Here is a 12,422-nt window from a genome sequence, read left to right as displayed (position 1 = left end):
CTAGCAGAGCAATGTTTCCGAAAGGGGGATCTGCGCGAATGTCTGTATATAGTGAACTTTGACACTACTATTGAAACTGACACGTTTCTATGGAGATCGCTGCCTTATATGGAGCTCATGTCAAGGAGCCAAGAGAGGGGCTGCTGGCAACTGATAATCAAAGGCGACTGACTGGTCAGAGCCCTGAATTGGGGGGAGAGAAAATGGGAGGCTAAGGTTAGCCAAGCCTCCTTCACTCTATTGGCTGAGGTCTCTCTCTCTCTCTCTCTCTCGCTCTCCCCTGCCTTTATTCTTTGCTACCTACTGACTGAGATGGGAAGGGGGGTAGGAAAGGAGAGGAGAGGGAGGGGTGGAGGGATTGAGAGAAAGAGAAAGAAGGAGGGGGGATTCTTCTGACAAGCACAATTTACATTGAGATCGCCCTGCTCTGCTATTTACTTTGAGACCTGATTAGTATGGGTCGTCTATGGTCACACACACAGACACACACGCACAATAAAAGAAAGCAGGGAAGGGGGGCAGGCGGGGAAGAGATGCATTGCGATAGGGGGAAAGGGGAATTAAAAGGAAATTATTTTGGCTCATTATGAAAAGTTTTTTTTAACGATTAGATTTCTCTTTGGGATATACATTTCCCCCCTTTCTTCTTTCAAAAAAATACCCTGATTAGGAATTACAATACTTGGACTTGATTCCATTTAATTGCTGGAAGTAGATGGCTAAGGAGATCCCATAAGGACTGTAAGTATTTTTAAAATATATTTATGGCCCCATATGTTCCAATTCAACACTCCCCCCCTCTTTCCCCGTTCCTCCACGCTGCCTTCTTTCCTTCACTTTAAATGTTTTCTAAGATTTATTAATTTTTAAAATACGTTTCATTTCCGTCACTTCGCCCGGTCACAAATCAATAGCCCACTTGGAGACTCCACTCCTCCATTTTTTTTAAAAAAAAAAACACCCTAATATATATAATTAACTTGTCCCTCTTCCCTCTTTTCTCCTTCCACCGATGTTTTTTTAGCAGCCTCAGTCATGATTAATTGATAACATACATAAGTGATCGGTTTTGCCGTCTATCTGAGAGGTTCAATGATTGTAAAGGAAAGTTCAAGTAAGAGAGGGAGAAAATATGTGAGCTGGAGAAGTATATTCTGAGAACCGGGTAGTTGGGGCGGGGGGAGGGGACATCGACACAAATTCCCCTTCGCCAGTCCTAGTGGAATCGCTGGTTCGTGCTGCCATCTAGCGGACAGGAAGAGAGCGGCGAAACTGCAGTTCGTTTAGCTCCCCCCTTCCTTGTGCAGTTAAAAAGAAGAAGCTTATGCCGCTGGTGAAGGTGCAGGAAGACAAGAAAGTATCTGAATGGATCTTTCCTTTATAATTTGTTTTCCCCCTTTAAAAAAAACCCTGCATGTTTAGAAGTGGGGTAACTCCTTCCGTTTGACTAATGTCCCATTCTCTCCTGGGTCTTCAATCCCAGCCTTTAAGTCCCTCCTGATTTCCCCTCGTTCTTTTCTCCATCTTTGCAACTTGTGTCAAAGTTTCTACACCAGTCGAGCGTCAGGGTGGGAGGACGGAAAGGGGCTATTCCAAAACATCCCAGCGTAGCCTAAAGGAAGCAGAGAGAGAGAGGGAGAGGGAGAGAGAGAGAGAGAGAGAGGGAAGTTGTGTTCCTGACGTGGTGTCCTTTCCCAGCTTCTAAAATCTTAGGAGCCAGTTGGAGAGGAGAGTCCTGGATCCGAAGACGCGGCTTGCGATTTGGTGGCGAAATAATGAAGGGTGGTTTCCTCTCTCTCTCCCCCCCATCAGTTTTCCCTGCCAAGCCGTCCCTATTGTAGATTGCATTGATTAAAAGGGTGTTTTTGACTATGCAACAGTGGGCTCTCTCGCCTGCCTATGTTCTCTTGCTTGCCCAGTAAACTCTCCGTCCTGTCTTCTGGTGGTCACTGAAAAGGTGAAACGAACAAGATTAAATCGCGCGCGCACACAGCAACGCCGTATGTATACCATCTAAGAGTTGGCTTCCCGGACTGTGGAGAGACGGGGGGGGGGAAGAGGCAGAGCAAGAGAGAGAGAGAGAGAGAGAGTGTCTGGGTACACAGAGAAGCATCAGCTTCTTGACAAGGTTTCTTCTCAGTCCGGATCCCTTCAAGTGGAAACGAGCAGCCCTTCTCCATCCAAGGCAAGTAGCTTTTGCTTTCTGTACTGGGTGTTTCTGACGGGCTTAAAGCTGGGAAGCAGCATCCGGCTGCATGGAGTTGGGATCCCCACCCCAAACCTCCTCGGATAGATTTCCACTTCGTCAGGATAACTTTTCTTCACCCCTCCCCCTCCGCTCCTTCTCCGCTCTCCCCCCCCCCAGCATCTCGCCTGCTTTACTGGGACTCTGAAGGGAATCCAGTTCAGGCCTGGCTGGGATTTCCCACCTAGATTTCCTCTGAACGAGAGATGACTGGAGATTGGGGGGTGGGGTGGAGAGAGACAGAGAGGGAGAGACAGAGATGTGAAAAATTAGGAAACAGATGTAGAGGTAGCAAAACAAAGAAAAATGTTGTGGCCCTCACGGCGAGTTTCCTTGAAAGCGACGGGATTTAAAAGTCCACAGAGCTTTAAGATTGTGGGAAGAGATGGCTTCGGGATACGAGCCGGGATCGACCAGATCCAGATCCAGAAAGGAGTCCTAGAGTGTTTTTATTGGGTAGGTATGCTTAGGAAGAGGTTAACAGATCCATTCGGTGGAACTATGTGCTTATGATAGGATTTTTCATCCCCTAAAGAGGAATTGTCAGTGTACTAATGCTGTTGTCTTTCACCTGCTATGTTTGCTATTTGATCACCTAATGAAAAGGTCGATTGCAGCCTGTTTACCTGGGGGTAGGGGGTGTCAACAGATTAAAGGGACAACAGCAAGATCCACCGAACTAGACAGAGAAAGAGAGCGAGCGAGCGAGAGACAGACAGACAGACAGACAGACAGACAGACAGACAGACAGACAATCAGGACAAAAAGGCCTTTTAAAAATAATTACAAAATCCACCCTTAATTCGAATTGCATTCTGTCTCTCTCTTCCCCCATCCCCCAGTATTACTTTTTCCACATCCGTAAGATTACCACTTTTCTTCTAGGAGGAGTATAAAATAGAACCCATTCAATCTATTTCATTCAGCGAAGATAGGGCGAAGGGTTTTGAGGAGTCCTCAAGGAAATCCCTTCTTTTGGGGATCTGGCTGGGCTAGTGTCTATGAAAGGAAAACGGATAACAATTCGGGCAGGGAGAAATGGATCCTTCTGCAGGAGGGATCCTTAATCTCTCCAAAAGAGGCTGATTCAAATGGCTCGAATCTATAAATCCTTTGTCAGATGTCTCCCTCCCCCCACTCACCCTTCACAGGCACCTATCTGTTTTGGAGGGCAAAACAAGAAAAAAAGAGAAAAGAAAAGAAATGTGGTCTCAAGATAATTGGGAAGTTTGCTTTTCCTAAAAGGGTCTGCAATATGCCAAGAAAAATAGAAGGACGCTCTAACTTTCTCAGACTGGCAACCGTAACCCAACCCTGATCGTATTTACATAGAACTCGCCTAGGTTTCTGTGCCTCTTATCTGTGTTTAGAATCTGTGTTTGGGCTGTAATGGGCAAATCGGTTAAGCAGAGGGGAGCTGCTAAATCGGCTGAAACTCAAATATCAGGACAGCCGCGTGACATTTTCAGATATAAGGAGCACTTTGCGCGAGCGAGTGTGTGTGTGTACAGAATTTAAAATAAGGAGCATCCATGGTGTTCAGTGGACGTGTGAACTGAGATGGTGGTGGAATAAAGCATATAACTGATCTTCAGCGAGGCTGCAATCTTCTGGAAATAAGAGATAGATCTGACTTAAGGGGTTTGTTGTTCTGGGAGTGGAGAACCTGGATCCTTTTCTCAATAGTTCAGGCAAGGCTCTGTAATCTAATAGGGGCTTTTTATGGGAGGACTTAATGGGTTGAGGAGGGGAGTGTTCCTCTCTTGCTCTCCGTGGGTCTCTTTTCGGAAAGGAGACCTGCATCTTTTCTGGACCAGAGGAAAACCCTGTGTCTCTTACAACTTTCGGAGGGATTTCTGTACGCACAGTAGGGATCATTTTTAAACGAAAGCCCTCCCACACAAAACCTGGATTAAAAAGAAAGCAGTAATAACACCTAAACTGGGGAATGGAAATTATGTGTGTCCAGACATATTTATCTGCCGGCTGTAACGTTTGGTGCTTTTTTAAAAAAAATTGAAAGGCCCAATTCCTCTGAAAAATCAAGTGTATGCTGTGTGTGAGGTTCTCCAGTGTTATATAAGGCTGTGTGTTTCTGCATAGATACCTATTCGAGCATCCTTACAGAGAAAGATATCATGGGAGGGATCCTCATTCTCTCCTAAGTGGGGAAAATATGTTACATTCTTTTAGTAACTTTGAGCAAGTCACTCCCCATTCTGGTAAAAGATCCAGCTGCATTTCGTTAGGACATGACATTTGGAAAGTGCTTTTTAAAGCACACATATGCCATTCCCGTTCTACATAGATCAACTTAAAACAGACCCAGAAAGCCATACGGAAGGCGTTCTTTGAATTCTGTTCTCTCACTTTCACACGCTACCAGCATGCTGGGACGTTTGCCCCGCAAATCATCTAGCTAGTGCTTTCTACGGACTCTTGACAAGCTCTGTCTCCGAGCTGTTGGGTGCTTGATCCATCAGATAGGTCAGTCGGTCGAGGGGCATCTCCCCCCTCGAGAACTATTTCCAGTCTTTGTCAAATATTAACTGTAGTGTAAACATTTCTGATCCACCTCTTTCCCGCTCCGCAAGCCCCTTCCTGCCTCCCGCTTCGATCTTCTGTTGGCGAAGGCTGTTGTGTCCAGTAGGGCCAAGAAGGTGAACAAGCCAGGCCTTGGCAGCGAAGCCTACCCAGCAACGCGGCTGCCACGGTGAGGCGGAAGTAGGCCCCAGTCACTGTCAGCAGTGCCAGGTCATGGCTTTCTCTTTCCCCTGCTGGTCAGTTTCAAGAGAAATGGAACTCCTGCTCCAATCGAAGATGACGCGTGCCTGTCTGTTTCTTTGCTATTGCTTGTTATCTACACAAATACAGATCTCTCTCTCCCCCCCCATCTCATACACGCTTGGTCGTTCCCAGGCAAAGCAGACTCCAGCGGATTCTGGCGGCTCTTTGTAAATAGCCATTGGCTACCTAGTATTTTGAATACACATATATACACACACACACACACATATATGAATGAATGATATATTCCCTTTCAGACAAAGCCTGCCGCACTCCCACGGATAATCTTCTTCCTGAGCGAGAGAGGCAGGATTTCATCAGCCCCCTGGTGGATCCATGAGAGCATCCATCTGATCTGAACTTACTCTCGTTTATTTCCATATTCACTTCAGGAGATCAGGTGCCTGATTGCGGGATGTGTCCCACTTTAAAGCCTGCTTGGAAGCACTCACGCACGCGCACAGTTACTCATTCACATCCTCCAGCCTTTAACTCGAGTAAATATAAATGAACCTGGCGTGTGTGTGTGTGTGTGTGTGTGTGTGTGTGTGTGTGTGTGTGTGTGTGTGTGTGTGTGTGTGTGTGAGAGAGAGAGAGAGAGAGAGAGACAGAGAGAGAGACAGAGACAGAGACAGAGACAGAGACAGACAGACAGACAGACAGACAGACAGAGAGATCTGTCCTGCTAGTAGTTACTCACATCCTGACCAGACCTACTCTTGAAAGCAGCCCTTTCTTGGAGTGCAGTCACTGCAAAACCCATTACGGATGTAGTCTTGACATACTTGGAAGTAAATCCTACTGAAATCCATGAAACTTACTTCCAAGTAAACAGGGTGACGATTGTAAGAGAGTTGAGAGAACACGGGCTCTCTCCGCTACCACCTCCGAAAAGGCTGCGTGTTTGTTAAAGGCAGCTGGGCAAGGGAGACGTGAGTCTGAGGAATCAGTGGCGATAACCTTTGCCAAGGTTCCCCCTTTAGACAATCTCGACTGGGTGAAGGCTGAAATCAAAACTCTAAAATATGCATCGAGCCAGACTCCCGGAAGCCTTTCTTGTAGGATTTGAAGAGAAGCTGGACACGGAACAAAATCTCTCTCTAAAACCTGGCGGCTTCACTACAAGCCATCAATCGGCTTGATTCGGCTGTTTGGCATCAAGCAAAAAGTCGGGCCTCGATCGCCGCCGGGGGAACGGGGCGCTGAGTCACCATTTGCTTTCCGGGTGCGGTGGACTCCTTTCAATCAGAAAGCAGCAGCTGGCCATTGGAAATGTGGATTTGTCGACACATCAGCTGGGCAAACCCAAACAACTTGAAACTGCTCAAAGGTCATGGGCAGCGCGATCCTATTCCTGTTTCCTCGGAAGTACGTCCCATTGAGTTCAGTGGGCTTATTTCCAATTAAGCATGCGCAGGATTGCAGGTTTACAGTGCAGTCCCTTTTCAGAAACACATCCCACTATGTTCCTTGGGGAATACTCCCAGGAAAGAGCGCCTTGGATCGCAGGGCTTAAATCTGGCAATGTGGTAGGATCGCATGGAGGGGTGCGGGAATCTCCCCGCCAAAAGAGGGGTCATAGTCTAGGCTGCGTTTGCCATCTTATAGGGTGCCTTGTTTCCCAGCCAAAAAGGACTCGGGAGATCCCAGCAGGACACCGAAAATACATGACCAGCAGCTCTCCAGCCTTTCTGCCTCAGACCTATTTTCTCTCCCCTACTGCTTCCCCGCTCAAAATGGCGAATTCTCACAATCAAATATTTACCTTCCGCACAAATGAAGCTCCAGGGATGTGAGTGCAAAATGAAAGTGTGCAGAAGCCACGAAGAGACCTGAGCGGGAGGGGGACCTTCTCTTACTGCTGCAGATGTAATGGATGGAGAGTTTCCCTGTCACTCCTCTGAGGATCTGCCCTTCACTGGAGACGCATCAGGCCATGCGCGCATGCCGTAAGGCCCAGGCGACCTTATGTCCAGATATAGACACAAAAAGACATTAATATCGGGCTCTGCTGGGGATGAAAAGGGCCATACTTGCAAGGGAGTTGCGACGTTGTTCTCTCTTGTCCTGGCTTGTAGAATCATTTCCCATAATAGTCACCTGTCAGGGCTCCTATTTCTTTTATCATAGGGATTAGCCCATCAGGAGCTGGGTTAAGTTGGACTTCTCTTTCCCAGGCTAGAAACTGAAAAGAAAAAAGGTGTGTGAAGGTGTGTGAAGGTGTGTGAAGGTGTGTGAAGGTGTGTGAAGGTGTGAAGGTGTGTGAAGGTGTGAAGGTGTGTGTGTGTGTGTGTGTGTAGAAAAGTAAAGGGGGGGAAACAGAGAATCCACTGGAACGTTGTTACCTCGTACCAATTGCCTCCTCTGCTTAGAGCAGCAAATGGTGTCACAGTGGGTCTGAGATTTGGGGGAACCTAGGCTTTGGCTGCACGTGTGAACCTCACCTTGAGCTCATCCTAAGTTTGCTACAAATAGTAAATTTCACTTTTCACTTAAACTGTCAAGGCCGATATATGTTTATTTCAGGCCTGTCCTGTCAGGCAGCTAAGGAGAGGGAGGGAAAGGACTTTTAAGTTGGGCTTGCTTTAAAGGGGAAAAAAAGTCAGTGAAAGGAACAGCTCAAGTAGACCATAAGGAATCGTGCCACACTGAAGCATACTATGGGGAGCGTGGGGGGGGCGCGAGAGTAGCGCCTGTGGCGACTCATAAAAAGTATCCTGAACTGCATGAGGTTGGCAAAGCTGAGGGGTGGTAGTGGTGAGAGGGAGAAATCAGTTTTATTGTTAACCCCGTGCACGGAGACTTCTGAAGCTGAAACGGCAAAGGAGGGGACACTCTTTTGTCCCAGCCGATCCTTGGCTATTCTGGGAACTCAGGTTGGTGTGAAAAGGACGAAGAGGTCACTTGAAATCGCCTTTTATCTACTCCTCTTTTCTCTCTGGATCAGCAGCTTTGAATAGGCGCCATCTAATCGCTCTTCACAGAAAGAAAGTGGGGCAAACCACGAAAATGCCTTCACTCTAGGAAGGAGGGACTAGGCCGCATTATTGCTCCTAGGCCTCCAGCCAGGCGTTGGAAAACAGAAGACCGCCTCGATCCCACGACGTGCGCCCCAATTAGAAATGCAGAGAGAGGGGGGGCAGGCGCACTTTCTCTTTCCCGCCTTCCATTCCAGCTGCGAGCAGGACGTGGAAGGAGCCCTTCGGTCTTCCTCCTAGTCCCTCGGCTTTATGGATCGGCTTATTTTGTTAAAATATAATATAATAAAATAAAGAGTGCTCCCCCCCACCCTCCCTCCCTCCCTCTCTCTCTCTCGCCTGCCAGACAGATACAAAGGAAATCAAAGCAGGGGGCATAAGCCTGTTATAGGAATCTGTTCCCTCGCTCCCCTTTTTGCTGTCCCTGGAAAATGGGCCAGTTTTCGCAGGACTAGAGCTGTTGGTCGAGCGAGTAAAAACAGGCGTCCATCGGGACTTCAGATCCGAGACGGATCTGTAGGCTTCACACGTGGGCCTTCTCAGTCCGCTGTTGTTGAAGACACCCCGTGAATCCGAGGGGGACCCGGGAGAGATCGAGCTCCTCTTCCTTCCCCAATAGCTGTCAGGTGGACCCAGCATGGGAGATCAGTGTGTCTTTTTTTTCTTTTTCTTTCAGAAGACTGAGCCCGGTTAGACGGAATCATTTGTTCATTTGCATCAAAAGACAGGGCCTTACTATTATTAGCCTAATGGTTTTGGCTGGAAGGAATCAGAAGCATTTTAGAGCCAGCCTCCAAATCCCTCTGCCAGGGGGAAAAATACCCTGGGCTGCTTTTGCTCCTCTGGTTAGAAAGAGCCATCTTGCTGTCTTGGGTCTAGGGATGCTTGGAACTGGAAATGCGTTCGAATAGAGACATCTTTGCTAGGGCTACCCCTTCCTGTCCCAACTCACGCGTCTCTCCGGCCTCCCAAGACCAAATGGGCAGCAGGGCTTGATTGAAAACCACCACCTCCACCCAGCTCTTTGGAGCTTAAAAGCCTCCTAAAGGCTGCAGTTCAGTGCAAGAGCGAAACGGCCGCTTCCCTCCCTGCCAGATCAGTTTGACTTCCATCCTAGAACTGGGGGTGGGTGAAAGTACCCACGCAACCGGGCCCAGTGCCACTGAGATTAAATTGAGGAGAAGAAACCTGTCTGGTCTTCAGTATGAAGCTCCGCTGACGCGTCAAAGCACTCTTGAACGCGTTGCTTCCTGCCACTGTGCCCAAGTCTTCAGCAGCGAGATCCTCTTAATTTCCAGCACACACACCCCGTCCCTTTCAGCAGAAAGGTAGGCTTTTCGCCTATTCTTCCCCTATTACCGGCCCCATTTCCCCCACTCAAAGTAAACATAAACGTTGCTAACTGATCCGGAATTCCTGGCTGAATTTTCTTTTTCTTTTTGAGCTAGGGTCCCAATCATCCCATTTGTCACAAAGAAAATGACCGGCGGTGTGTTAAGCAGAACATCTGATTTATTTGATTTAGTGCTCTGGGCTAGAGCGAAGACCTTCTAAGCGAACCCCTAATGCAGGGGATAAAATTGAAATGGGGTGGGAGGGCGGAAATCAAACAAAACTTCGAAGCAGCATTTAAGCCTCCTCCATTTGGCTACCCTGACCACGATTCCTGAATGACTGAGGAAATAGTGCTTTTACAAACGGCTGTAGCAGAAGGCAAATGTTTGGGAACTACTGAACCTTTCAGTATCGATGGGAAGTTCTGTGTGTGGGTGAAGGGAATGGGAGCAACCACGAGAGCGAGAGAGAGCGAGAGAGAGAGAGCGAGAGAGAGCGAGAGAGAGAGCGAGAGAGAGCGAGCGAGATTAAAGCAGGCAGTCCCAGAGAGGTTGAAAACCTGATCTGAGCTCTGAAAGGTTTAAGCCTGATTCGATGACCATTGGTAAATGCAAATAGCAATGAATAAATAAACCTCAAACCGGCTAGTTTGGGGTGCAGTAGTTTAGCAAGACTAATTGCAGACAATGGAGCTGAAATGACTTTTCCAATTAGCTGCTGGTTGGAGTTTAGTTGGAGGAACTGTCAGCTTCACCGATGGGTAATTGCTTTATTGCTCACAAAACTATCATCTATTTAGAACATATGTGCTAATTACTGTGGATGGGCGTTGGGGAGAGAAAAAAAAGGGAGACCATAAATCTATTAGCACTTGGAAAAAAATAGTCCATGGGGCTTGTAAGCAGCCGAACTCTTTTCCATGTTATGAGTTGAGGGGAAGGAAGCTGTGAGTGATAAGCGTCTCTCTTCCCCAGTGCCACATCTGAATTAAATCCATCCGGGAAGACAATGCAAAATACACTGTCCGACACACAAGCAGGAGTAGGGGATCCAAACTGGTTTTATGCCACTGAAGTGAGAACGGGTGCGAATCAACCTTCAAAGGATTCTCCTTTGGGTGAATTGAATTTTGGGAAAAAGGACTGCGTTACCTTGGTCAATTTCAGATTCATAAATCACTTTCCTTCCCTTCCCCCCTTTCGCCTCTTTCCCCGCCCCAAAAGATTAGTTTAGAAATCTTTTAATTGGATTATTCTGGAAAATTAATCTCCTTCCGGCTGGCTGAATTTTGTGTACCAAATACTGAAAAATAAATTCGCCTCACTTATGCGGTGGGGGCAAGCGGGAAGGGTGGGGAACCGAGTTGCCTTTTGTTGGCTACTGATTTTTTTTTTTTAAGGATGAGGACACGGGTAAGAGACATGCCATAGGGGGGGGGGAAAGAGGTAAACAACAACAGGAAGGGGTCAGAAGTCCCTAAAACCAAAAACAAAGCGCACCCAACACTAGAAAGTTGGCCATCTAGTTTGTAAGGTTGCCGTGACCAAGTGATAACTCAGAGCTGGCCTGGAGGCAGGCAAGTATTAGGGTGGAAAAGAATATTCAGAAGAGGGTTATTATTATCATTATTTTAAAAGTTTGCCAGCCGCGAGGAAACGTTTTACAGGAAGTTCCTGAGTTACTCAGAAGAGGAAACAAAGGGAAAGTGGCAGGAACTAAACACTCTCCCTCGAAACACGCGGCTGACCTGCAAAGTTCTGTTCCGAACATCTCCCCCACACTTTCCCTTTCCTTTGGGCGTGAGAGTGAGCGCGTATGTGCGTGTGAGAGACAGCAGCGAAGAGAAAGCAAGAGGTTCTTTCGCCTTTTCAAGACCAAATCTAGGTCTGGCTGGAAAGGGGCAAGGGAGGCTTTCGCCTTCCCTAAACATCCCAAATCCCCCCGCCCCTTCTATTACCTCCCACCCCGCCTGTGATTCTAACTACGCCGTTACCCAGAAGTCAATCCCACTGGAATCAGTTGGGATCTCATTCGCGTGTGTCAGGAGAGAATAAAGAAACCGGATGTCATAAAACGAATTTAAGATAGTAAGTACTCTGATAGTGCTAGAGACACAAGCCTGTATTTGAGCATTTCCCCCCTTTTAACTGACGTCCGCAGCTAATTTACACTTCAACACTTTTGTTGTTGTTGAGACAATTTCCTCCCAATTCGTAATTTCGTCTGAAATTCTTACTCCTTTTTATCGAGCTCTTCTGCAACTTTTAAAAAAGATATTCCCCGCCCCCGTCTCAGTCTTCCGCCTGTGAACTTTCCAGCCTCTTGAATTTTCCCTGGTATATTTAATTCTCTCCTTATCGGGTTTTTTTTAAGGACCTGTTAAGGCAAGAGATCAGGAGTCAGAACTCCATTTTGGGCTGCCTGCTGGGATTTCCTGAGCGAGATCACGACATCTCTCTGAAATGGGATACCTCACTTTTAAGCTCAGTGTAGCTGTTAATAGCAGCCCTCTGAGGTGTGGTTAATTGGTGGGGATAAAGGCGTAATGACTTCACAGGGAGACTGCAATGATCCTTTAATGTACCTTAAAGAAGCACACGCATACGGTGACATGGCACCGCTTTGCAGACGAGCATTTAAAAATTGAATTCTTCGTAGGAAACAAATGGCTCACTGGAATGTGATGAGCTGTACACACAAGCGATCGAGCAAGAGAATCTTTAGGCGATTCCCAGCTATGGGCTATGTCTTCTTTTTTGATGTATGTGTATATAATTGTGTGTGTGTGTGTGTGTGTTACTAACTTATAGGGCAATGAATTTAAGACTGAGTAAAGAATCTTACTGGGCGAGTATGGACCGAGAGAGCAAATGCTTGGGAGAAGGATAGGGATAGGGTGGGAATAAAGGCCGAGAAGCTCTTCGGGAGGTCTTGGGAAATAACTTTTTTTCAGACCGACCTACCTCTCAGAGTTGTTGTACTATCCTGAGCTCTACTCAAGGAAGGCGGAGTACAAACAACCCACATCAAGCAGGCGTCCACTTATTCTTCTTTCCCAAATTCAGAGAAGGTACGTT

The sequence above is a fragment of the Rhineura floridana genome, chromosome 1, assembly GCF_030035675.1.
Source record: "Rhineura floridana isolate rRhiFlo1 chromosome 1, rRhiFlo1.hap2, whole genome shotgun sequence".
Lineage (NCBI taxonomy): Eukaryota > Metazoa > Chordata > Lepidosauria > Squamata > Rhineuridae > Rhineura > Rhineura floridana.
Note: the sequence above shows the minus strand (reverse complement) of the source record.